We start from the raw sequence: 25,884 nt of genomic DNA, 5'->3' as shown, positions 1-25,884 counted from the left end.
CAATAAGGCTCTGTACCAGAGGACTGGAAAGTAGCCAATGTGACTCCAATTTTCAAGAAGAGATCCGGGGGGGGATCCAGGAAATTAGAGGCCAGTCAGCTTAACTTCGGTGCCAGGTAAATTGATGGAAAGCACACTTAAGAAGAACAGGCCTTGTTGAAGGAGAACCAGCCAAGGGAAAGTCTAGTCTCACTAACCTTTTGGAGTTCTTTGAGAGTGTCAACAGGCATGTGGATAAAGGTGATCCGGTTGACATAGTATACTTGGACTTCCAAAAAGTTTTTGATAAAGTTCCCCACCAAAGGCTCTTGAGTAAACTTAGCAGTCATGGAATAAGGGGACAGGTTCATGTGTGAATTGATAACTGGTTAAGGACAGGAAACAGAGAATAAGAATAAATGGACAGTTTTCACAATGGAGGGAGGTAGGAACTGGGGTCCCCCAGGGATCAGTACTGGGACCAGTGCTCTTTAACTTGCTCATAAACGATCTACAAGTTGGAGTGACCAGCAAAGTGGCCAAATTTGTGGATGACACTAAACTTTTTAGGGTTGTGAAATCTGCAATGGATTGTGAGGAATTCCAAAAAGATCTCTCCAAACTAGGGGAGTGGGCAACAAAATGGCAAATGAGGTTCAGTGAAAGAAAGTGTAAAGTGATGCACCTTGGGGCAAAAAACACCAACTTCACATATACAATGATGGGATCTGAGCTGTCGGTGACTGACTAGGACAGTGATTTTGGGCTCGTGGTGGACAGCTCATTGAAAGTGTTGTCTCAGTGCATGGCAGCTGTGAAAAAAACTAATTCCATGCTAGGAATTATTAGGAGGGGGGTTGAAAATAAAAATGCTAATATTATAATGCCCTTATACACATCTATGGTGTGGCCACATCTGGAGTACTGTGTACAGCTATGGTCACCGTATCTTAAGAAAGATATTGTAGAACTGGAAAAGGTGCAGAAGAGGGCAACCAAGATAATCTGAGGCCTGGAGCACCTTCGTTATGAGGCTAGGCTGCACCATCTGGGGCTTTTTACCTTGGAAAAGAGGCGAAGGGAAGACATGATCGAAGTGCATAAAATTATGCATGGAGTGGAGAGGGTAGACAGAGAGAAAATTTTCTTCCTCTCTCACAACACTAGAACCAGAGGTCAACCCATGAAACTGACAGGTGGGAAATTAAGGACCGACAAGAGGAAGTACTTATTCACATGGCGCATAATTAATCTATGGAATTCTCTGCCATAGTATGTGGTGATGGCCACCAGCTTGGATGGCTTTAAAAGGGGCTTAGACAGATTCATGGTGGCCATGTCTATCAATGGCTACTAGTCTGGTGGCTGTGAGCCATCTTCAGCCTTAGAGGCACAATGCCTCTCAATACGAGTTGCAGGGGAGCAACAGCAGGAGAAAGGGCATGCACATTCCTCTTACCTGTGTGTTCCCCAGAGGCATCTGGTGGGCCACTGTGTGAGACAGGATGCTGGACTAGATGGGCCTTATGCCTGAACTAGCAGCGCTGTTCTTATGTAACAGGCTGGAAATGGCAGTTAACTGGCCAAAAACAACCAGGGAGTGTGGCAGAGGGAGGGTGGACATCATGAGACCCCCTCCCCCATGACCATCCCCCCCAGAGTCCATCAATGGTGGTTAGTCCACCATTTGTGTTCTTTAAAAAAAAATCCCAAACTGGTCCTGGACTGGACCAGCAGGTTCAGCTTGACTTTGAGCTGGACCAGACCCGGTCTGGATCAAGCCGGGTCAGTTTGATGTCAGACCGGTTTGAGGTCAAGTCAGTCTGCACATCTCTAATCTAGATCCCAACTGTCTGGTGAATATATCGATCCATATATCACAGCATTCTGTGCCTTAAGTGTCAGGGGCATAGCAAGGTTGGAGTGGGCCCAGAGACAAGATTTTAAAAGCACCACCACCACCACCCTCACTGAAGCTCAGCTCATGAAGTAAAGAAATCTTGAATGAGGGATGATGCAAGTCATTTAATGGTACTAGAGAAAGACATGCTGTTCTGGTAGCTCCAGGTCTTAACACTCGCATCAATTTCGGAGAATAAATACAGCTGACAGAAGCCTAGGCTGGTGCACGGCTGGGGGAGTCAGTCATGTGACTTGCCTCTGGGGCCCCCCAAGGCAGTGGGCCCCCAGACAACTGTCTCCCCTTGCCCTATTATAGTTACACCCCTGTTAAGTGTAACCTGTGAGTCTGCCAATTTTACTGATGAAATGCTCAGGGATCATATTGTTATGAAAACAAACAGCTCCAAACTGTGTGAAAAATTGCTATTGGAGTGGAAACCTACTATGAGAAAAGTTATAGGGATGGCTAGGAGAGTGGAAAATGCTATTCACTGTGCCAAATCACTGTCTTTGGTACCCCAAAACCAACTTCCTGAAATCCAGGCTGTTCAGTCTAAACCCTTCCAAACCCAATCTTCTCTTTTCGCACTGCCCCAGAAAGTGGCAGCACAAGAAAGCAGGAGCTACCACTGCTTCCAATGTGGAGACACTGTCCACAAAGCTTGTTGTACACCACCCAGAGCCTCTGTATGGGGGGTTTACAAATATAATAAATAAATAAATAAATTATTAATAAATAATGCCAATTTTTCTTACTGTCCTGCACGGAAGATGACTTTCAACTAGGCATGTGCATGAACAGGTCCGGAGGCCCTTCGTCAGAAGTACCACTAAGTTCCGAGTTCCAAGTTCCAAGGATCCTGTGCTGAGTTTCAAGCTTCTAGGTTCCTGTGCAGAGTGATTACCTCTTATTCATGAGGATTCATTTCCAGCAAATTGGCACCATCAGCATCATATCAGCCATTTGACATGATCAGCATTGCAGTAACTGTTGTTAAGGATTACATTTCTGAGTTTGTGGAGTTTTTATCAGCCCACATTTTTGTATTTTCTGCTTGTGTGTGATGGATGCCTGTTTCAGTTTTTGATTACATGTGGAGTATTGCCTACCCATTGTGACTCTGCATTTTTTGTTTTGCGCATTGTTCACAAGTTTTGTTGTATTTTTTGGATTTGCTACCCGTGTTCCTCTATTTTTCTTCTTTAGCATTTTAAGTGTGACAGAATCAGAGTCTGCTTCTCTACATTGTCAAGTTAAACTTAATGGCCATGAAGTGTGGATGCTGGCTGATTCTGGTTCTCGGAACACTGTCATTTCCCATCTACTTTACAAGAAACTCCTTATTACATCAGATCTGCACCTGCAGCTTCCTTACATCCAAACATGAGGATATGAAGGTTCCCCTATTACCACAAATTGTTGCTTCACTGGTGTCCTGGAATACAAAGGACATACTGCAGAAGGGGAAGTGTTCGTGTCACAAAAAGAAGAATTAATATAAGGCTGGAAACATTAGAAAGATCTACTGATAGTATTAGACCCAAATAGCATGGAACCTGTAATACAGATGATGGAGCATCAATATGCTGATATGATTGCTTATTTCTCAGATGTTTTTACTGATACTCCATACATTTCAAACATAATATTCAGATGAAGGCAAATGCAATACCTGTACAACACAAAGTGAGAAATGTACCCATAGCTTTGCGCCAGCCACTTAGAGGGCTCTTAAGACTACAGCATGCTGACATCAGAGAGCCTGTTGATTCATCAGAATGGGTCTGTCCCATTGTTCTTGTGTGGAAATCAAACAGTGCACTTTGAATGTGTGTAGATTTAAGACATGTGAACTCCAAGGTTGCTCCATCGCATCTTTTTTTTTAATGTAGCATTTAATTGGGATGCATCCTGCAAGGCTATGACTGCCGAATCGTCCATTGCTAACAGCCCTGCTTTCACTTCTTTTGACACCAACAGACAAACTATTGTAACCACTGATGCTTCTGAATATGGTGTGGGTGCTGTCTTGAACTATCAAAAAGGGGACAGGGAAGGTACAGTTGCCTATGGTTCCAGAGTGCTTACTTCTTTGGAGAAGATGTATTCAGTCATTAAAAAAGAAGCTCTAGCATGTTTCTGGGCAGTGAGGCACTTCAAGAATTAGGAACATAGAAACATAGACAGCTGCCATGTTACTTGTGGGGCAGAAAATTCACTTTATGGTTAAACCATAAACCTCTATCTGCTTTATTTACTGCTCGGGGATCCAGTCGAGCAACCCCAATAACAGCCAAATGGATCACCAGACTTATGGATTTTGATTTCCATGTGTAATATCTTCCAGGTCTTCAGAATACAACTGCAGATTGTTTATTTCAACTTCCACTTCCGGGCCACAAGGAGATCCCAGAGGATGAGGGAGTAGTAACTGCTCTCAGATAGCTTCATTCACTCATGCAGTGATCACATCTTCTGAATGGAAAGCAGCTCTCAGTGCTGATCAAGTGCTTACTGAACTTAAACCTTATAATTAATGAATGGCCATGCAAAAACAAGGTACCTGAACATCTTCAACCATACATGCATGTAGCAAGTGAGCTGTCCCTTCTCAGTCAGCTGGTGCTGAGGACTGAGAGGTTGGTGGTACAAATTTCCTTACGAGCAAAAGTGATCAAAATTGCCCACGAAGGTCACCTGGGCATGACCTTGACTAAAAGGTGAATCAGAGAAAGTTTGTGGTGGCCAGGTATGGAAAAATGCAATCTGGCACTGTATGGCCTGTGCTGTATCTGACAATTTGCAGAAGGCTTTTACTTGACTCCTGTAGAGTATCCCAATGGTCCCTGGGGAGAACTTGCTCTGGATATAATGGGGCCTTTTGATAACCAACCCACAAAACAAAGATTTGTTATAGTGATGGTGGATTACTATTCCAGTTGGCCAGCAGATTCATTTGACAACATTACTACAAACAAGGTGATCCAGTTCATGGCTGCAGTTTTTGCAAGGAAAGGTCTTCCTAGTGGTTCTAGTGGTCCTAGTGGTTTTGCAAGGGAAGGTCTTCCTAGTGACTGACAATCGGACACAACTTACCTCATTCGAAATGGAGCAATATTTGTATAACTATGGGGGGGACGGGACACAAGGCTCTTTCCCTGTTCCATCCTTGAGGGAATGGATTAGTGTAAACCATCTTTTGAACTACTGAGAGGACACAAAGCTACTATCAAACTTACATAAACTTACATAATGGCAATAACTGATAGGGCTTTCCATGCCATCTCACCCTGAGGATGTAGAGATTTGTAATCAGGTAAGGAGGAAGCAACAAAAATATAAACAGAATGTAGATCAGAAACAGCGAACATTTCAGGTGGGGGAATTTGTTCAAGTATGGCTAACTTATAAAGTGAGAAAGGGATGTTCCCTAATCAAAATCCAAGGAGATTCTGTCATATTGGATGATGGAAACAATGGAACAGCTGAAGACTTTCCAGCATGCATACTATGGGACAAGAGAGAAGAGAGTGATCAAGAGAGGAATGGAAGAGGAATTTGATCTTGCCTCTAGTTTTGACCTTACCGGTGAGGCTGATGAAACTGATGGACAATCCTCTGTACCAGAAGAACCTGTGCCAGGAAACCCAAGACATGTGCGTAAAAGGAGACCACCTAAAAGACTTCAAAACTTTGTCACTACATTTTAAATCAACTCAAATTTTTGTTATTTCAGGGAGGGATGCATTGTATTCTATCCAGTAATCTTTTGTATTTAGTTATTTGGACATTTGTCCCAGTGGGAATCCTGTAGAGAGTTCAGGAGAGGAATCGGAAAGACAAAGGGAGGGGAAAGGAGGAGAAGATTGAGTCATTGCTGAATAAATGTTTAGTTAAATCTGCATAAGAGTGTGTGTGTGTGTGTGTGTGTGTATGTGTGTGTGTGTGTGTATTAGGCAAGCAGCTATAAAACATATACTTACTTTGACACATGTTGTGAGAACACTCTGGGATTTACAAGTAAGTATGTTTAAGTGGTAACTCAATATGAAAACCTATAATTCAGGAAGAGAGGGAAGCTTAAGAACAGATTATTTGTGGGCATGGAATGGAAGGTTCTTTCCAGTAGCCTATTTACTAGAAATGGAAATGCAACTATATAAGAGTAGGACATGACTGGTAACATAATAGTGATTACAGAATTTCTGAATTGTCCAGACACATGCACCAAGATGGCTTTTTGTTGTTGTTTTTGCTAAGTGTGCTACACCAGAGAGTCGATGCAGAATTCCAGTGAGAAGCCTGTTTCTGTATCTCTTTCACCATTTCACATTCTAAAGGTTTTCAAAAGCTGGAAAATTACTAAACCTGTGAAGTGCATTTTATATTTATCAACTGACTGTCTCCAGAAAAATGAACTTGCCGTTCTGTCAGAAACCGTCTTCTTCAGGAAATGTGATTAGACTTTAACCATTGGTGTAGAAATGACATCTATTCTTTTGGTTCAGTACCTAAGGCCTAAGTCTTATTCATGGGCTCTAGGTTATCTAATACTTAGGTGACTGATTTGTGGAGCATAAATGACTTTTTAAAATGAAGCTCAATAATTACTCACGCTGAGTGAAATCAACATTGGCAAGAAAATAGGGGTTAAGATTATTCCACATGTCTAAAGAAAATTGCACATTATCAAGAGGCAAAAAGAAGGCTTGATACTTGGGAAGAAAACTGTATAGTAATCATGTTCACATTTTGACATACATTCATTTAGGTACATTTAAATTAACCCACTTTGTCTCTCAGCTAGAGAGATCTGTGCAGGTGGTAAGATAAAGTAGTCTACTTACAAAGATTACATGGGGCTGCCCTTGACAAGTATCTGGAAGCTGCAGAATGCAGCAGCCCTAAATGTTAACTACAACAGTTTGTCGGAAGCATATTACACCTATGCCTTTCCCCCCCCTTTTGCTGTGTTATTGTATTTATGGTTTTATTGTTGTAAGATGCATTAATTGTCTTTTTATAGCAGAAAAGCAGAATATAAGTTTTAATAATACACAGTAATATTTAAATTCTGCTTAGTTTGCTCTAGGGGCCTATTCACCTCCAGGCCCCATTCAAGATACTGTGCTTAGCACTAAATTGTTTGGGAGCCAAGTACCTGAAGGATTGCCTCTAGTATGTACCTCCCAGGTCTCTGGTCATCTTCAGAGGTACTGCTCTGGGTTTCCATTTTATCAGAAACACAACAGGCATCTACAAGGAGCAGAGTCATCTCACCAGTTCTCTGGAATACCCTAGGGATGTGCACAAAACACAATTCAATCTCCAAATAGCAGCACATTCCCCACACCTTTAATAGGAAGGAAAACAAGTCGATACCTGCTCCTTCTCCACTCGCTGCCACGGAAAGTGGTGCAGAGGCCATGTGCATGCTCACGTCATGTGAGGGCAACTGGGAGATGCCCTGCCGGTGCATGATCTTAACTGAGGGAAGCGCTGCCAAACTTCTCTATTTGCTGCCACAGGAAGGAGCAGGTATGGACCTTCTCTCCTCCCCGTTAAAGGTGCAGGGGATGTGCCATGATTCGGAGCTTGAATTGCATTTTGTGCACATCCCTAGAACACCCTCCATGTTGAAGATGGACAAGTTCACACCCTGACTCCAAGAGAGGACAAGACATGGCTCTCTGAGACAACTTTTAATCTTGACACTAGCTGACACCACACAGAGCATCTGTGCAATATCTGGGGCCGGCCAGCTTTTTTGTGCATCCACTGTCTGCCTCCAAAGGCCAGCGGGGCTTCCATTCAGGCATTTTCTTGGGGCCCACGGCTTTCTCTACACTCAAGCTGCTGCTTTCTCTCCCCCCAGCCACCACTTTATCTTGCCCACCGCCGCTTTTTCTCTCCCCGACCCTCCTGTCACCTGCCGCCACTTATTCTCCCCCTTCCTCTCGCCCGCCGCCACCCATCGTTCTCCTAAGGGTGGCAGGGCTTTGCCCACCACCTGTCCTCCTCTCCCACCACCCATTACCATTCCTCCTACGTTCAGTGGGGCTTCGCCCACCACCCGTTACCGTTGCCTGCTGCCCTTCCTCCTCCCCTGGGTGGTGGGACTTTGCCTGCTGCCCCTTTTGCCTCCTCCTTCCTTTACCCTTTCTCCCTGGTGGCGGGGGCACGGCTTGCCACATCCCCATGCATCCCCCTGGTCCATCTACAGGAATTAATTATATAGATTGGTTATTTTAATATGCCTGCCTGGAGGCAGTAATGGGCTGGATGAGGGATAACAAACTGAGGTTGAATACAAATAAGACAGTGGTTATGACTGTGGGGGGTCAGGACCCAAGAGATGGTTTAGATCTGCCTGTTCTGGGTGGGATTACACTCTCACTGAAAGTTCAGGTACGTAGCTTGGGAGTAGTCCTGGACCCAAAGCTCTCCCTGGTTTCTCAGGTTGAGGCAGTGGCCAGGAGTGCTTTTTATCAGCTTTGGCTGATACATCAGCTACTGTATGTCCATTCCTAGAGGTAAATGAGCTTAAAACAGTGGTACATATGCTGGCAACCTCCAGGCTTGACTACTGTAATGCACTCTACATGGGGCTGCCTTTGTACGTAGTCCGGAAACTACAACTGGTATAGAATGAGGCAGCCAGATTGGTCTGTCAGTATATATTAACTGTGAGGTGGTGTGTACAGCTTTAACTACAAAGTGCAAGTCACTGTGTTACAGCAGGTGGTTAACTGGCAACATGTGAAGCCTGTTAATGAGTGATAAGGCCCTGAGTAATGGCCTGTGGTGATTGGTCACTACTAGTATAAAGGTAAAGCTCAAACCAGAGCAACTTGTCCACAGTGGTAAATGCTGCACCACTGTGGTCCACCCGGCTGTTGTTGTATATGTGCCTTATGTTGTGTAGCTGGACTTACTGAGACAATACATCATGTAAGTGTCTTCAACTTCAATATATTCTTTTGTTGAACTTTTACCTGTGTGTGGAGTGTTCTTACTCAACCAAGTGGGACACAGGTGATTTACTCTGCAATAGGGCGCAGCACCCAACAGGTTATGGGCCCAGCACGCCTCCGCTGTGCCACATAAACGAATGTGTAGAGGGAGAAGAAGCAAGTGGAGTTTCCCTTGTGGCGTGCATGGAATTTGAAATGAGGACGATGGCTAGTGGACAAACTCTCCATATCCCGGTGAGCAAGCTGAATGGGACTAATTATTTGGCTTGGAGCCTCAAGATGGAGATGTACCTAAGGAGGGAGGGTTTGTGGAGTGCAATTAGCGATCCTCCTGACCAGCCAGATGCGGATGAGCAAAGGCTGGATGAGAAAGCATTAGCCAGCATCGTGTTGTGCTTGGAAGATGTCTTGTTGGCTCACGTCAGAGGCCTTGATACAGCTTTGGAATGTGTTAAAAGAGCTGTTTGTGAGAAAGACAGCCGGTTCCAAGGTCACTTTGACCAGGAAACTGTACAGAAAACAGTTAAGAGCTGGGGAATCGTTGGAAGAATACCTAGAGTTCATGCTTCGCACGCTTGCCGAGTTATCTGAGCGAGCGCTGGACTTTACAGAGAGCCACAAGGCATACGTGCTTCTGTCCTCTCTAGACCAAACATGGGACACGCTTGTTATGTCCCTGGAAGCCTTGCAAGAGAACGATTTGACTGTGGATTTGCTGTATGGCCGGTTGCTGGAGGAGCAAAAGAGAAGAGAAGAAAAAGCATTGTGTCGGCAGGACAGCAGGAAAGCCTCAAGTCATGAGGAAACTGAAAGTGTGCAAGCCATGAGGAGATGCTATACGTGTGGATCCAGCAAGCACTTACAAAGGAACTGTAAGCAGAGAGTGCCTGCAAAATGAAAAGGAACCCCACAACGGAGAGGTAGTCGCCAAGTGTACCTGATTGAAGAGAAGGACAATGTGAGTAGCTGTGAATGGCTGATAGACAGTGGGTGTTCACAACGTATATTTGCAGACCCTGAACTTTGTCCAGAACTGAGGCCAGCTAAAGGAAAATGTGTCAGCGTGGCCAATGGCAGGTGTTCGGACATTAAGGGGGAAGGAACAGTATGTATTCCTGGGTTATGTGACAATGTAAATGCTTTGTATGTCCCAAGCATCAAACAGAACATAGTCAGTGTTCCTTGCCTGGATATTGCTGGATATGAGGTGTGTTTTAGCAATAAGGAATGCAGGATAGCTAAAAATGGCAATATAGTGGCAAGAGGCACATTGCGTAACCACTTGTACTATATAGAGCAAAAAGAAGCCTCTGCAGTACAAGTGAACATACCTTTACATGATGGGTGTGCTCACTTATTACACAGAAGGCTAGGGCATGCATGTTTTGCCACAATACAGAAAATGCCTGAATATGCAGAGGGCTGTGTTGCTAAGAAGTGTACTAAATACCTTGACTGCTCTGTGTGCAAACAGGCTAAAAGCAAAGTATATCCCGTAAGTAAAAGAAGCAAGAGGGTTACTACACGGCCATTTGAATTAGTACACGCTGACCTCATAGGGCCACTGGTTCAAACCAAAGGAGGGGCCAAGTACGCTATGGTTATTGTGGATGATTATTCGAGATTCGGGTTCTGTTACCTGCTAAAAGATAAAAAAGAGGTGTTTGCTAGATTCAAAGAATGGCTAACCTATGTTGAGAGGAAGTTTGAAACATCTGTAGCGGAAATTCAAACCGATAGAGGGACTGAGTTTCTCTCCCAACAGTTTCAGACATGGCTAAAGAGCATAGGCATGTCTCACAGGAAGACAAATCCGTACACTCCTGCTGAAAATGGGGTGGCAGAGAGACGGAATGGTTTGCTACAGGTTATGAAGGATGCCCTACTCCTAGATGCAAACCTCAAGAGGGTGCTCTTGGGAGAGGCAATATTAACAGCAAACTATCTGGTGAATAGGTTGTGGAGTTCTGTAATACAGCAGACCCCCTATTACATGTTATACGGTAGGAAGCCGTCTGTAAAACATCTGCGAGTTTTCGGGTGTTATGCCTACAGCTAAGGAGAAAGAACCAGAATAAAACAAGGAAACTGAGATTTGTCGGGTATGAGCCAGCTACTAAAGGGTATCGCTTCTTAGATAAGGATAGGATCATCATTTCCAGATCAGCTAAGTTTGCTGAACAATCCAATTGGGAGCGTATACACGACAATACAGAGGTTCTTCTGCCTATCAGAGAACCGATACACAAAGCAGTGAAACCCGATACTCATAAGAAGGAAAGAATAGCAGACAGCGATCTCTCTGAAACTGAATCAGAGACGAAAACAAGTGGTGAGCTAGAGTCAGAAGCAGAAACAGAAAATGGGTCAGAAATGCCCAGGAGATCGAAAAGGGAAACCAAAGTTATACCTCCAGAGCGGTTCAAGATACATAATGTACAGGAGGAGCCTATGACATGCCAAGAAATGCTAAGTCTGCCTACTAGCGAGAAACAGGAATGGCAGAAAGCCATGGATAAAGAAATGGAAGCAATGGAGAGATTAGAAGTGTTTACTCCTACAGAACTGCCCAAAGGAAAGGTAGCTGTAGAGTATATGTGGAAAACTGGGACTGCACACCACCCCAAAGTGAATAGGAGGGGTGTCAGTATAGATTAACTGTGAAGTGGTGTGTACAGCTTTAACTACAAAGTGCAAGTCACCGTGTTACAGCAGGTGGTGTAACTGGCAACATGTGAAGCCTTTTAACGAGTGATAATGCCCTGAGTAATGGCCTGTGGTGATTGGTCACTACTAGTATAAGGGTAAAGCTCAAACCAGAGCAACTTGTCCACAGTGGTAAATGCTGCACCACTGTGGTCCACCCGGCTGCTGTTGTATATGTGCCTTATGTTGTGTAGCTGGACTTACTGAGACAATACATCATGTAAGTGTCCTCAACTTCAATATATTCTTTTGTTGAACTTTTACCTGTGTGTGGAGTGTTCTTACTCAACCAAGTGGGACACAGGTGATTTACTCTGCAATAGGGCGCAGCACCCAACACGGTCTCTGGGACAACATGAAGGGACCATATAAAGCCAGTTTTGAAAGAACTGCACTGGCTACCAATATGTTTCTGGGTGAAATACAAAGTGCTGGTTATTACCTATAAAGCCCTTAACGGCTTGGGTCTAGATTATTTGTCATGAACCCTGCCGCCTGTTACGATCTTCTGGAGAGGTCCAGTTACGGTTGCCACCAGCTTGTTTGGTGGCGACTCAGGACTAGGCTTTCACTGGGGCTGCCCTGGGGCTTTGGAATATGCTCCTAGATGAAATAAGAGCATCTCCTTCTCTGTTTGTTTTCAGGAAGACCCTCAAGACTCTCCTGTTCTCAAGCTTTTAATTAGAATTAATTTTAATAATTTTAATTTGTTTTAATAACTGTTTTATACTTATTGTGTCTTGTGTATTTTAATCTGTGTTTTTTAAAATTTTGTACAATGCCTAGAGATGTACATAGCATAAAATATGTTAAATAGAATGATACATAAATAAATAAAATAAGTGTATGTGTGTACTGCTTATGATTTTACTGACTAATGTATTGTACTTTGTTTTATGATATCTATCTATCTATCTATCTAAAAATAGAGAAAAGCAAGGGAGTGGTGGATTTTGATGAACAGTATGTGTACACATGTCTGCCTGGCACATCCACACTGTGTTAGTCAGGATACTGGCCATTGTATTTTAAACCTCAAGTTGAACTTCATGACATGCTATCAACCAAGTCAGTAAGCTTCTGCTAATCCTCTAAGAGTGGAAGTACTATAACAGATTTTTTTCAAAATTTCAAAGAAATGTTGTGGATAGTCAAAACACGTGAAGTGCAGCTTTCACATAGCAGGATTTTGCATGAGAGGAAAGTAGACATTTTGAAAAAATAAAACTAAAATGTTTGCTGCAGGCTGGTCACAAGGAGAGAGGCATTCTCAGTGACAGGACACAGTCGGTGCAATATTGAGGCTGTATTCCCACAATCCCTCTCCTGGAGGCAAGCTGGCATGGGAACATCCTTTGCTCATCTTGAGCAGCCAGAGAATTCATCAAAATTCAGGGCTCCTCCCTGCTGAGTGCACAGGCAAGCCAGTAATGGGAAGCTCTCCACAGTGTGCATTAGTCAGGATGCAAACCAATGTCCACAACCACATTGCATTAGTCAAGATGCCAACCAATGTGTACATGTTATATTGCTGCTTATTCCAAGGAAATTGTTCATAATTCCTATGCAGGTATGTTCACTTTGAAGTGCAGTATCAGGCAAAATCTAAAACAACTCAAAATCTATAGGTGTCTCACAATGTAATCCTATGCATGTTTGCTTGGAAGTTAGTCCCACTAGTTCAATGATCCTTACTCCCAGAAAATATGAATGAAATTGCAGCCTTATGGCTATATATTTGGTATTTTGAAATATAAAATATGGGTTTTCCCTATTTTTAATTATTTTCTTTTGGAGAGGGAAGGGCAGGAAAGCTGCACCAAGCAGTAAAGTAAAGGTAAAGTTGTCCCGTCAAGTCAGTGTCAACTCCTGGTGACCACAGAGCCATGTGGTTTTCTTTGGTAGAATACAGGAGGGGTTTACTATTGCCGTCTCCCATGCAGTATGAGGTGATACCTTTCAGCATCTTCCTATATCGCTACTGCCTGATATAGGTGTTTTCCATCGTCTGGGAAACATACCAGTGGGGATTTGAACTGGCAACCTCTTGCTCCCTAGGCAAGTTACTTCCCCGCTGTGCCATTAGGTGGCTCCCTGAGCAGTAGTGTATTTTAAATAAATAAATTAAATTAATCTGGAAAGTTCTGCCAGGGTCCTTCTTGGATCTTCTTAATTTTTCATATTTCACTGGAATCTTCTTACTCTCATATATGGAGTTGTATATGTGGTAGCTATTGAACTGGGGGTAGCTGCATTAACTGATAGTCTCCTTCTGGTAAATGATTTCAATAAACTATCATCACCAATTCTTTTAGGTCTATCAACAGCTGACCATGAGATTGTTATTGATCTGTTTACTGGAACTAGAAGAGCTGCTCTCGAGTGGCTTCATTTTTTCTTTCTGAGAGAAACCTAAAGCAAGAAGTGGATAATTGTTCTCTTGGCTCTTCCTTGTAAGGCATCAGGGGTCTGTATTGTCAATGTAGACAAAGCTGTTCTGAAGCTTAATGAGGAGATATGGGGTTTGCAGTGGAATCAGTTTGTGAAACCTAGCCTTCCATCTCCTGAATATTTGGTTTCTCCTCTTCCTCAAAAAACAAATACTTGACACTTCGAGTGTTGAACTCTAGAACAATTTATAAAGAGATTTTTTACCCCCGTGTCTGAAGTGTGAACAGCTCATTGCTAAAGAAACCTCGGAGGGCACCAGGTTCACATATGGAATAAATAATAGTAAATAGTTTTATATGCTATAAGAAGTCCCATAATTTATAGATCAAATACTTTCTCAGGATGTCGTCTGATTCATACCTTTCAGTAAACAGGTTTAATTATTCTAATTGGCTCTGTCAATACATTTCCTGAATCAAACAGGATAGGTACTTAAAAGTCCATTTGCCCCAAACCAAATAATTAAGCTTCCAGTTCTCAGCCTATGATCAACAATTTGCATATCACTACAACTGAGATATATAAACCCCCAAACCATAAGATTTCAAGAGTAATAAATACGGAATCTACTTTGCCTACATTTTTCATGCCTTGTGTTCAAATCATGCTACAGTGAAAAGTAGCATTTCTCTCCTACCACAAACATTTGTTTTCCTTAACAAAAGGTTTCATCTCATGTCCTGAAAATTTTGTATTCCAGCAACAATTCAACTGTTCACATATAATGCAAAACTTAGGTATATTTTGTTAAACCTTGGTTTGTTTGCTCATCCAAGCCCACATCCACAACCGACCTAGGTTTATTGTTTAGGTCACTTTTCCGGGGAAGGCCAAAGGCCTACCAGCTAACCTGGTAGGGTTGCTGACTCTGGACTCTTATTGAAAATTAGCCAGTTAATAAGAAGCCAGAAAGGAGATATTTGCAGTAGTTTATTCAGCTGAGCAAAGCTACCGGGTGCGCACCTCAATACTCAGAGAGAAGTGGCACACCTTACAAGCAATTACAATCATTTTTATAGCTTTCAGATAACCAAGCATTAAGCCCACCCAGTTCCTCTTTCTGCAAAACAATGCTATTGGCTGTATTCAAACAAGTTGTTTTTCCAGACATGTTATCAACTTTCAAGAGGTGACCTTCCGTAACACTTCCCGTCTCCCCTCTTGCGGTTTCCAAACTCAAGCATTTCTCAAGTGTCAGCAGTATCCTGTCTAGCCAATTGTTTGTGGTTTTAACACAGAAATACTTGTGACATTCAGAAACTCCCCTGCTTGCAATTTCACCTCTCTATCTTTTTTTCCTCCAATAGCTTTAAGCAGTGTTCTACAGAAGCAAAATGGCATTAGTTATGCTAAGGATAAAACATAGCTTTTTGCAGGCCCCTTCATCATCTTAGGCTACCAAACCACAATTTGGAACCTAAGTTTGAATTTAGTTTGTAAACCTCCGTTTGTGCTTACCTTAGCTTTGTGTGACATCCAAACTGACTATCTAACCCTAAACAAAGTTTGTTTCAATAGCAGCGCTCATGCAGGGCCATCACAAGACCAGAGAAGCTGGGAAACAAAGCCACTCTAGGCAGCAAACATCTCTCACTGCTGCTCGCTGTGAACTGCACTCCTTTCTAGTTTGCCTAGCTACAGATTAGCTTAGTCTTCCATTCTCTGCTAGATATTGATACCTATGGTCAGGCCTGTGATCATGTCTGAACCATAGGGACTCCATCTTGGAGTCCTGTTAGCCTGACTCTGAGTATACTGTGGGAATCAGGTCAGTGCCTAATCAAGCTAGCTTTGCTGTATTAACAACAGGATGCTCTGTTCGTTGTCATGTCAGCCCACTAGGCTGGTTGACACTATCTCTTTAGCTGTTTATTGCTTTCACTCCCTAGTACTAGGCTCCAGTACTCTCGCTAGGGGGAGATGAGCTGATAGACTATTACCAATGTAGATACATTTTAGGGCCCTTACAATGGTCCTGCTGTGAGCTTCAAGGTTCTGTATGATGGTGGATCACCTCCTGTGATGGGATTGGTGGTTTGCTTGCATGTACCAATCTGTATCAAGTACGCTTTGATGTTTTTTTCTTTACTATGTATAAAAGCTGTGGGCAGACTCCCCACCCCCCACCCCGGTCCGTCTTGTCTTTGGGAACTATCCCCTAGACGGCCACTTTGTTGTTCTGCAGAATCCAATAAAGTTTCTTTGAACTATAAAGTTTTCTCCTTCTTGGTAAAGCGAGAATTGGCAGTTGTCTACCAAGTAGATAATAACCCATTGGTTAACAATATGAACCTCAGCAGCTTCTTTTTTCCTGCCTATTTCATGTAATGCATACACATGCAAAGCAGTCAAAGGCATTTAGTCTTTGAAACAACACACCACAAAATGCACAAAGGAGATTAACAAAGGAATTGTGAACAGGAGGCAGATTCTTTTGTTTTACTAAATCCACATACAGTGAGCTGGAACCCGGCTAGTGCTGCATTTGGCAGGGGAAATGTTCCTTCATGTAATGGGGGAGGGGTGATTTTTCACCAATTCCCCCACCCTCATCTCTCTGCTATCCCCAATGCCCTCAAATAATTGGGGCGGGGGGCGGCCTTGAGGGCAACAGAAAGAAGAATAACCAAAACACCATCCCCCTCTTGTTGCAAGAGTGAAGCACTCTTCCCTGCCATGTACAGCACTAGACTGGATCCACTGGTTTTAAGGAGTCAGGGCATGGGAATTTTGCAAGTTTCTGGGACAAGCCTTAGTGGGGAATGTAGAATTGATTCTTGGTAGGAATGGGAGGCCCTTGTTTAAAAACCACTACTTAATAGTTTGATTGGCAAAAACTACTTAGCAGAGGTGGGGGAATGTTATATCCTATCCAGTATCTTTTATGTTTTGTTGTTTAGAAGTTTGTCCCAGTGGGGATCCTGTAGAGTGTGTGGGGGTGGAGCCAGAAAGGAAAAGGGAGGGGGAAAGATAAGGAGAACATGGAGTTGTTTCTGAATAAACTCTTAGTCATCTCTATATTACTTTGTGCTTGTGAGAGAAGCAGCAGCTATCAAACAGGGAACTATGATTTGTCAGAGTCAGTGAAAGGGGAAGGAGAATGATAATAAGGGCTGTGTTTCCAAAGGAGCACATGCTCAGAATCCACATCCCCTTTCTAATCAAACCAGTGGTGAGAGAAGCTATGCCTTGGTAGTAGCAAGGCAGGGCAAAGCAGGCTGGGATAGAATCTGAGGACTTCATGAAAGGCCAGGAGTAGGGATGGGACCCAAACAAATCCGTGTACAGCTAAACAAACCAACTTTTGGCGGTCATCTGTGATACCAATTCTGGTTTGTTAAATAAATCCCATTTAAAATAAACTTTGGCTCTGTGTGAACTGTGAACCTATCTATAGAAAATTATGATGAATTATCAGATCATGGAACTGTCAGGGGATCCGCACATACTTACTTACTTAATTTATTTAGCATATTTTTATACCGCCCAAAACTTACGTGTCATACTTCCATCAACAAAGCTAGCTATGGTAGCTACATTGGTTAGACAAGAGCTGTTAATAACAGCCATATTGAGGATGATTCTTGGAACCATTTGGGATAAGTTTTCTTAGAACTGTAAGTGTAACCTGAGGGCTCTGTGGTGTAGCCATGGAAACCTGAGATAATTTCGCTTAGTGCCTTTGAGGAGCCACCATTGCCTACTTTGTGTAGGGAACCGATAATGCTTTTATTACTGGCAGCAAAACTATGCATTGCTAAGGAATGGGAAAGAAGAATCCTCCAAAAAAATTAAATGTTAGTTTGATAAAATTTGGCTGTTTCTAGTGCAGAACAAGCCATCTTCCCAGTTAAAAGCCTGTGCTCATCCAAATTATAAGTGTTTCTTTTTACAACGTTGATGATGACCCTTTTAAAATTTTATTGATGCCCAAAAGACCTGCATATACAAGATCTGAAAGACTGAAAATGATTTTTATTTTATAATTTTATTTACAAATATTCTAAATGTATTAAGTCATCTAATGGCGCAGCGAGGAAATGCTTGACTAACAAGCAGATGGTTGCTGGTTCGAATCCCCGCTGGTACTATATTGGGCAGCAGTGATATAGGAAGATGTTGAAAGGTATCATCTCATACTGTGCAAGAGATGGCAATGGTAAACCCCTCCTGTATTCTACCAAAGAAAATCACAGGGTTCTGTGGGCACCAGGAGTCAAAATCAACTTGACAGCACACTTTACTTACTTTACTTATTAAATGAAGTAATGATCCTGAATTTATATTGAATTTTTTCCTGAGCTGAGTTTCACATGTTGTATTTTGTATTTTTTTTCTTTTGTACATTTAAGCAAGAATTTTTTTAAGTTTATAAAAAATAACTTTTTCACAGCAATCCTTTAGTCAACCTATATATATATTTCTCTAAGGTGTCCCCCTCGTTAATCCCGATATGTGGCAGCTCTCGTGATAGTTCATGAGCGAGCTGCTGGCAGTGGGACATGAAAGCGGTGGTGGCTGACAGGCTTGCAGGTGAGGCAGGAAAGATGGCCAGGGGGAGCAGCTGCGGGCAGGGGAAGAAAACGGCAGCAGTAGGCGGGAAAGAAGAGGAGAACTAGAGATGCAGATGCTCTGTGCCCGGCCCAGCTAGTGTATCTATATATTTATTTCTCCTAGGCATACTTGTTGCTAATCCCATGCGTGGCAGCGCTTGCGAGAGTTCACGAGCAGCTGCTGATTAGCGAAGGGACGGGGAAGAAAAAAGGGATGTGGCCACTGGTGGGCCGGCCGCCAGGAGCAGGCGGCGGGGTGGGGCGGCCACCGGGAATTGGCGGGCGGGCGAAGGTGGTGGTGGACCAACTTTCTGGCCGGCCCACCAGCCAGGAACCACGGGCAGGAGAAGAAGTGGGCTGCTCCTGCCAGCGGCTGGCAGGAGCAGGTAGCTGGCAGGAGCAGATGGCAGGCTGGGCCGGCCACCGGGAGCAACAGGCGGTGGTGTGCCGGGCCAGGCTGAGCACCGGGAACAACAGGCGGTGGCAGGCCAAGCTGGCCACCGGGAGCAACAGGCAGCAGGCTGGGCCAGCCACCAGGAGCAATAGGTGGCAGCGGGCTGGGCCAGCCGCCAGAAATTTGCGGGCGGGAGGAGGTGGCGGGCTGGCTTTCTGGTTGGCCCGCCAGCCAGAAACCGCATGACTGAGGGGGGAGAAGCGGGCCAGAGGAGGCGCAGAGCATCTGGCCCAGCTCATTCATATATATCTAATACACTAAGGGCGTATGTGGCAATCCCCACCCACACAGTACTTTACCAATCGGAGGTACCAGAACAGAAGCACTGTGGTGATTGGGTAGTGGGGATTCCATATGCAGATAGGGAAGATGAGTGGGGAGGGGGCGAGCATGTGGCGGGGATGGGCGAGCGAGCAAATGGCGGGGAAGGGGCAAGCGAGCGAGGAAGGGCGACCAAGCAAGCAAATGGCAGGGAGGGGATGAGCAAGTGGTGGGGAGGGGCGAGTGAGAGTGAGTGTCTGACACTAAGCAATAGAGCAGGGTCTGTGGCAGGGGGCAAGGTGAGCAACGAAATTGTAGTGCACAGATGATCTGTGTGGGTTGAGACACCCATATCTATTTCTTCTTGCCATCATCGTCACCATCGTCGTCTTCATCATGAAATGGCACTTATTCCCTAAATGCCTGCCTACAGGCAGTAATGGTCTGAATGAAGAATAACAAAGCTGAATCCAAGCAAGATGGAGGTGCTCATTGCAGGGGATCAGAATTTGAGGGATGAATTAGATCTTCCTGTGCTGGATGGCATTGCACTCCCCCCATTAGGAAAAGGCACGCAGCTTGGGAGTGCTCTTAGATCCAGGCCTCACCCTGGTGTCTCAGGTGGAGGCTATGGCCAGGAGCACCTTCCATCAGCTTCGGCTGATTCAATAGCTGCAGACATTCTTTTTAAGAGAATGATCTCAAAAAAGTAGTCCATCAGTGGTCAATCAGCAGGTAACCTCCAGGCTTGCCTGTTGCAATGCACTCTATTTGGGGCTGCCTTCAGTTAAACTTTACTTAGCCCAAGTATGCCTCTACTTAAACAGTTGCACTGGATGCCAATATGTTTCCGGGTAAAATACGAAGTGCTGGTTATTACCTTTACAGCCTTGAACAGCTTAGGTCCAAGTTACCTTCTTCCATGCACCTTCTTCTATATGATCCCCACTGCACATTACAGTCATATGGAGAGGTCCATCTCCAATTGCCACTGGTACAGCTGGTGGTGACTCAGAATTGGGCCTTCTCTGTAGCTGCTCCTGAGCTGTGGAATGCACTCCCAGCAGAAATTTGTGATTTTGTTTCATTTTTGGCCTTCAAGAGAGCCATTAAAACTTGTCTGTTTGGTCTGGCCTTCCAAGGTTTTTAAATTGTTCTTAAATGTTTTAAACTGTTTTAAAATTGTTTTAAGATTTTAAGATTTTTTTTTCATATTGTTTTAAGCTGATCGTTTTAAAAGATTGTGTGTTAGCTTTTTGTTTTGTTGTTGTGCACCACCCAGAGCCTCTGGATATGGTGGTATAGACATTAATTAATTAATTAAAGTGAAGACAGAGGGTGGTGTCCCTCCCCCCCATTTGCTATATGCTCTAATCTGAAGCTAATGGATGCATTTCTCTAATCTGAAACAAATGGATGCATTTCTAGGATTATCTTCCATTTATAATCGTGTGCACTTTCCAAAAAGTAAAGTGAATGGTATTACTCTGTCACTCACTGACTGTAGTTCATTCCTAATCACAAGAGCTAACCTTTCACAAAACTGAGATATAAATACTAATATTTGTATTTGAAAGAGGTACCAAATATATTACATAATCTCCACCATGGGCTGAAAGCAGCACAATTGTTTTCATTAACCTTTCATTCTTATAAAAGGGCAAAATCAATAACAAATTTATTCAGGCAAGCGAAAGGCAATCTCAAGAAATTTCACATGGGATTTCATTTCCATGCCTTTTTTCCTCCTGCAAATTCTAATAAAAAAATAATATGATCTGTCCAAACATAAGGCAAATATAAAAGCTAAGATATCAGGCTTTCAAAGGCACTGAATGAAATCTGTTTTTTAAACTGCTGGATAGTTGGCTTACTAAAAATACAGCTTTCATTCTTGCAGAGCTATCCTACCCTGACTTACATTCGCTGGGTAGGGATCCTCAGTCTCCTCACACCAGGGTGCATTTCTTTTCTTTAACTCTAGCATGAGACAAGAGATCTCTATACATCTTCTGACTGACATTCCAAAACTTTTTGAAGGAAGATGAGTGTCACATGAAATTAAAAAGAGAATAAAATGGGTGGCAGGGGGATATACCATCAGCTCCAGAAAATAGCCCAAAGGTGCAATAAAAAATGTCTTTAATAAATCCTCCACAATTAGCTTACATGTTCCATGTATCAGGCCCATAACCAGATACTCTGTAGTGAGAGGTCCTATGCAGGCAGAGAATTGTTGCAGAACAGCCAGAAGACAAATACTGATATGTTTCACAGTATTAACAATTAATAAAATTACTTTACAAATAAGGGCCTAGATCTTGTCATTTATCTCAGTGCCTTTGGACACAGTCAGTGACCTGACCACTGAAAGGCTTCTTAGTATATTTAAAAAGAGAGTAAATGCTTCCCAATTGTTTTTCTTACATCATCAAATGAAAAAGTCTAGAAGCCAAAAAATTCAGGGAGGGGCCTGGAATATGATGGGAAGGAGGCGACCCCCACAGGTCCCCGATGGCTATTGCATTGTCAGTATGGCTGTTTGTCAGAGAAATTAAGTACTGATGGCGGAAGATGTGGGTAAGTCATTCAGAAAGTAAGAGAGAAGTAAGGTTATCTCTCTAACATACAGTATCTAGATATTCCTGATGATAGAGGTGGATAATTTATTACAGACTTTTAATGGAACAATTAAGTGACTCCCTTGTATTCTGTATTTGAAAGTAACAAACCAGACCTATTACACACAGAAGTCAATTGTTGTAGGATTTTGATGGAGAATAATTTGTTCACCATAGCCCTATTCAGACATTACATTGTACAATGTACAGATGTACAATTTCATGTTTAAATATATACTATTAGACGGATGGCCATTCATTGTAAGCCTGCAGACTTTGAGGCTATTCACACAATGAGAGAAAATCGGGCTAGCAGAGGCTAGCCCCATTTTCTCCCATTGTGAGAACCAGCAGGCTCGACTGCGAGCCCAGTGGTTCCTAAGCGGGTCACCCACTTAAGTAGCCCAGTGCTAAAACTGGGTTTGTGGAGCGAGTGCTCTGCAAACCCGGTTTTCTGATTGTGAGTTGCCACAGCTCCACACCACAGCAACTCATGAGGAGCCCCCCGCAGGGGAGGTGAAAAGCTGCCTCCCGGCTCGAGGGTCTCTCCAGCATGCCCTGCGCACTCGTGCTTCCCCCAGAGGGCCCCTGCTCCCCCAGCACCCGCCGGCTCCATAACAAAACCAACAGTCATGTGGGTGGCCAGTTTGGCTGCCCAGAGCAGACTGCTGGGTCATCTGCGGGGAGAGTGGGCTAAGCCCGCTCTCCCTGCTAACCCACTCCAGGCGGCTCCCACTGATCTTAGGAACTGCCTCTGAATCTAGCATCCCCTGAACTATGAAATAAAGTGACCTCCTCTCCTGAATTATTTCCCATCTATAAGAAATAAGGTTTTCAGCTTTCTGATGTCATTTTCCCCCTTGATTTTGTTTTCCAGTTATATTTGTGCTTGGGGGGGGAGGGTGACTTTATAGCAGTAAACCAATGGAGAAATTGATTTTCCTGGAAGGTATGTCTAAAATGGTCCCCAATTAACTTGTCAAATTATAAACTGTATTGGCTGTGGCACTGAGCAATGTTTCCTTCTGAATAATTCCAGGTCAGAATCAGATACTTTTAAACCAGTTTAGAGCAGAACACCTTAACTGCATACTCAAACTCATTTATCTATTTTTCATTGTAGTGATTTGATAGTCTGCAAGAAGTTCAGTGTCAGCACCCTTCTCTAATTTGGTTTCCTCAAATAAATTAGCTATAGGGGATATAGCTACATAATGTCTAGTAAAAAATTCAGGCATGTCTCTTCACCTTCTGGTGTTACAGGCAAAACTAAATATCCATTTATAGATTTGCCAGATACATTTTGTTTGATCTGGATGCTATGCTGGTTTGTATGGTTTCTTCTTCTCTACAGGTATTGTAGGTATAGTCTACTATTTCGGTTCTAACACCTAACCAAAACTGAAAGCTTATTGCAATCATTCGGTGCAAATGTGCACCACAAATGTGCTCTCGTCGTCCTTTTGCTTCCTGCCTTGTGATCATTCACCCTGACATCTGACGGATCAAGCTAGTCAATCTTCTGCTGCTGCATCACACAAAGTACAGGGATGACACTTTTTATGTCATTTGTATACTACTGAAGCCACTAGGCAGAAACAGAGAGATTTTTCTTCCTGAGAAATAAACCTACACCATTAAAAGATGTCAAACAGTTGGGTTGGTGTTGACTTCTATCTATGGTGTGGCTTCCAGCCAATGCAGTCATTGTGGTGTGGTGAATAAAAGTGTGGCCCTTGATTCATAAGACTTGAGTTCAAATCCTCACTCAGCCTTGAAGCACCTTGGATACTCAGGGCATGCCACTCTCTCCCCCTCAGCACAGCCGATCTCACAGGGCTGTTGTGAGAATCAGATGGGAGCACCGTATGTATGCCACCTCGAACTCCTTGAATGAAAGGCACAGAGCAAATGTTACAAATGAAAAAGATGAAGAGCTGCTTTAAAAGGGGGGGGGCCTTTTGACTCCAATCAAGTCTTCAAGGTGGCTGACAATAAATTCAGAAGACCTTTTGAACTGATCCTGTGACATCTAGTGCTGTGTGCAGAGACCAGGATGAATTGGCTTTTGGCACCCAATTGCAACTGCAGCCAGTTCCGGCCCAAGGATTGGTGGTGCCCCAGGTGAAGCCTGGCTCCCACCTTTGCCCATTTGGGCAGGCACTTTTCATTGGGCAGGCGGTTGGGCCATATCGCCCACCCAGCCACTTTCTCTCCTCTGCCACTTGCTCTCCTCACTGCTTAGAGGCGTGTTATAAGAACAGCATCATGCAAGGGGCAACATGATTATAATGTGCTGCAGCAGGCCAGCTGCCCAGAAGCAGCTGGCAGAGGCAGAACCAGCAGGCAGAGGTGACAAGGAGAGCAAGCAGGCAGCCGGTCCCTGTTGCTGGCCTGCTGTGGCGCAATATAATGATGTCACCATGCAATGCAGCAACATGATTATAATGCACTGTGGCAGGCTAGCTGCCCAGCAGCAGGCAGAGGCAGTGAGGAGAGCAAGTGGGTGGCCAGGTGGGCAACATATGACTCAGGCCATCGGTGCCCCTCCCCACTTGGCGCCCTAGGCGACCGCCTAGTTTGCCAATTGGACAGGCTGCCCCTGATGAATTCGGCATGTATGCCTGTTGGCAGTCATATTACCAGCAAACCTATAGCTGCATAGCTGAAAGGCAGTCCACACAGACAAAACAAAACAGCTACCTTGAGTTCAAAGAAAGAGGCACTAATTCAAGCTTGCATAACTTGTGACCCACCAAGCTGAATGTGGCCTATTAGTTATGCACATGCATGGCAGCCCATTAGGGGCTCCATAATCATCCTGTAGTCCTTGTCAGACTATAACATGGGAGGACTTGCTTCTTCATTTAAGTTATCAAGCCATGAGTTCAGTGATGCCAGCTCCTGGCATCCAACTCGGGACATGCTACATTTGGTTTAATGGGTCACAGGTTGTCCAGGCAGAGCAGTTCCAGGTTTGAGGGGACCCTTCCTGTGGGTCCTCTCCTACCTCAAAACCCACCCACACCCCAATCTTGTTGATGCATGTGATATCAGGAGTCTAATTCTCTTCTAAATCCACCATCACATCCATCGCCAAATGAAGGACAGAGGGCTGCCCATCCAGAGGCTGCTGATTGGGCCCAATCCTTCCTGAGGGGCCAGGGCAAGCATCAGTTCTGGGCCACCTGGGAGCTATCCAATGGTGCCACGTGCCAATATGGGCAGGGCTTCCCTATTTCAAGTATGTTAGATGATTTAGAGTTTTATGCTGAGTTAAATTATTCCAAACAGTTCACGTTGGAAGGCGAACTGTAAATTATGCCGCACCTCTAAAATACGCCTTCCCCTGGGTTATTTTCCAAATAAATAAGAGATGAAATTTAAATGTTATAAACCTTCCTGCCGTGAGGGCAAACAAGCCGTTTAAGAGATGGCAATAAGGGAATACTTTTCTTCTTGGTGACAGACCCAGGATCTAAAATAAGGAATAGGATCCCAGTTACTTCATATTCACCATCTACTGCATATACTTGCACCTGCAACTTCTGTCCTCTCAAAGTGGACATAATGGCCATGCATTATGTGCCTCAGGGCACAAACAACAAAGTGGACTGCTTACATTCCAAGACGCTTTCAAACAGATACTTCACAGCAGGCTTCCGCAGAGATCAGAAGCAGATGGTACATGATGTTGCAGCATACCAAAACTTGTTTGAAGTTTCTGTCTTCAGTGTCTCAGTGTTTATTTTTAAAGTAGCTAATCTCTAGGCACTATAAGCACCCTGAAAGAATATGATTAGTCTGCAATGTTTGGTTCCATTTATATCATTTCTTGGGTATATATTGAATTCTCTTAATGATGGAATAAGAACTAGGATTAGTTATTCAGGTTCCTACTATGTTTTTCCAAAGAGCTCTAATCAGAATAGTGCCTTGGGATGCCAAGTACATTTCCCAAGGTAATTGCTATTTTTGTTAG

Source organism: Hemicordylus capensis, chromosome 3 (assembly GCF_027244095.1).
Source record: "Hemicordylus capensis ecotype Gifberg chromosome 3, rHemCap1.1.pri, whole genome shotgun sequence".
Lineage (NCBI taxonomy): Eukaryota > Metazoa > Chordata > Lepidosauria > Squamata > Cordylidae > Hemicordylus > Hemicordylus capensis.
The sequence above is the reverse complement of the archived record's forward strand: the minus strand, read 5'-3'. Positions refer to the sequence as shown.